General features: G+C 40.9%; 1 pseudogene; it reads left to right on the forward strand.

Annotated features, from left to right (window-relative positions):
- The window catches only part of LOC103270370, a 2,111-nt pseudogene extending 852 nt beyond the window's left edge, over positions 1-1,259 (forward strand).
- The last annotated feature ends 741 nt before the right edge of the window (positions 1,260-2,000 follow it).

Consider the following 2,000-nt stretch of genomic DNA (forward strand, 5'->3'; position numbering starts at 1 on the left):
CGAACCCTCGGGCTCAGGCAATCCACTCACCTCGGCCTCCCAAGGTGCAAGATTACAGGCTGAGCCACCGAGCCTGGCACCACTTTCTTTATGATTTGATGATGGCCCACCCCCTGGAGTGGCCCAGCCTAACTGCACAGTGGCTTCCAGATGTAACCAGACAAAAAGGGAAAGATTTCAGCATTCCTCAATTTGTCCTGAGGACACACACATCAGATGAACAAAACCATATTGTGATAGCCATTGTGCAGCTCCCTAATGATGATACTCAGTCTGATGCATCACACTACGACAGTGAAAAAGGACAATTTGGAGCTTTTTGTTTGGTTAGTGGAAAAATTAAAATAGAAATCAAGATCAACCATGAAGGAGAAGTAAACAGGGTCCATTATATGCCCCCAAACCCTTGTATCATTGCAACAGACTTGATCTAGCGATGTTCTTATTTGTGACTATACAAAGCATCCTTCTGAACCAGATCCTTCTGGAGAGTGCAACTTAGACTTATATCTTCGTGGACATCAGAAGGAAGGACATGGGTTTTCTTGGCACCCATATCTCAGTGGACACTTATTTAGTGCCTCAGATGACCATGGAACATCAGTGCAGTTCCAAAGGAAGGAAAAGTGGTGGATGCAAAGACCATCTTTACAGGACATACGGCAGTTGTAGAAGATGTCTCCTGGCATCTGCTCCATGAGTTTCTGTTTGGGTCAGGTTGCTGATGACCAGAAGCTTACAATTTGGGATACTCATTCAAACAATGCCTCCAAACCCAGCCACTCATTTGATGCTCACACTGCTGAAGTGAACTGCCACTCTTTCAACCCTTATAGTGAGTTCATTCTTGCCACAGAACCAACTGACAACACTGCTGCCTTGTGGGATGTGAGAAATCTGAAACTTAAGTTGCATTCCTTTGAATCACATAAAGATGAAATATTCCAGGTTCAGCGGTCGCCTCACAATGAGATTATTTTGGCTTCCAGTAGTGCTGATCACAGACTGAATGTCTGGGATTTAAGCAAAATTGGAGAAGAACAATCCCCAGAAGATGCAGAAGACGGGTCACCTGAGTTGTTGCTTATTCATGGTGGTCACACTGCCAAGATATCTGATTTCTCCTGGAATCCCCACGAACCTTGGGTGATTTGTTCTGTATCAGAAGACAATATCATACAAGTGTGGCAGATGGCAGAGAGCATTTAAATGATGAAGACCCTGAAGGAAGCATGAATCCAGAAGAGCAAGGGTCCTAAATATATGTCTGTAGTTCTTGTGATTCTAGACTCCCTTTTTTTCCCCTCTCAACCCTGAGATTGATTTAACACTGGTTTCGAGACTATCGAGTCAAACAGGTACCACCAACAATGCTATTAACCCAAACAATGGGTATTTTCTAAATATTAACCAGGGGACTTGATTCAGCAAAGCCACATACTTACATTTAAATTTTCTTCAGGAATTTTATAGTAGCAAACCCAAATCTAAAATAGCTACGGAAAGGGAAATATTACATGGATTATTTTTCTTCTTATGCCGTATCCCCATGTTTTTCAGACTCATTTAAGCAAAGACTAGAGTGAATAAGGAATAGAGTCAAATGAGGTAGGTCGCTGAGCCATGAAGTAGAAATAAATACTGCAAGATGTTATTTTCCATCAGGAAATAAGAGAGATTTAAGTCATATAGATTCCTGCTCTAAAATCTTCACACCTGACTTTCTAGGATACACATTTTCGTATGTAGACCAGTTTCCTCTTGGTTTCTTCAGTCAAGTCAAAACAACACCTTCCTCTTTCCCCAAACATTCTTGATTATTAATGTATTTCTTGAGCTGTTTTTATATTGTTTCTTTCCTTTCTGTGAAATGGTTGTTTTTGCTTTTTTTTTTTAAAACTTGGGACCACAGAGTTGCAAAGATGTATATTTTTACCTGACAGTTATACCACAGGTAGAGTGTCAAGTTGAGAAGAGTGAATCAATAACTTGTATTTGCT

The sequence above is a fragment of the Carlito syrichta genome, unplaced genomic scaffold (genome assembly GCF_000164805.1).
Source record: "Carlito syrichta isolate Samal-C Ts95f unplaced genomic scaffold, Tarsius_syrichta-2.0.1 Scaffold309814, whole genome shotgun sequence".
In the NCBI taxonomy this organism is placed as follows: Eukaryota; Metazoa; Chordata; class Mammalia; order Primates; family Tarsiidae; genus Carlito; species Carlito syrichta.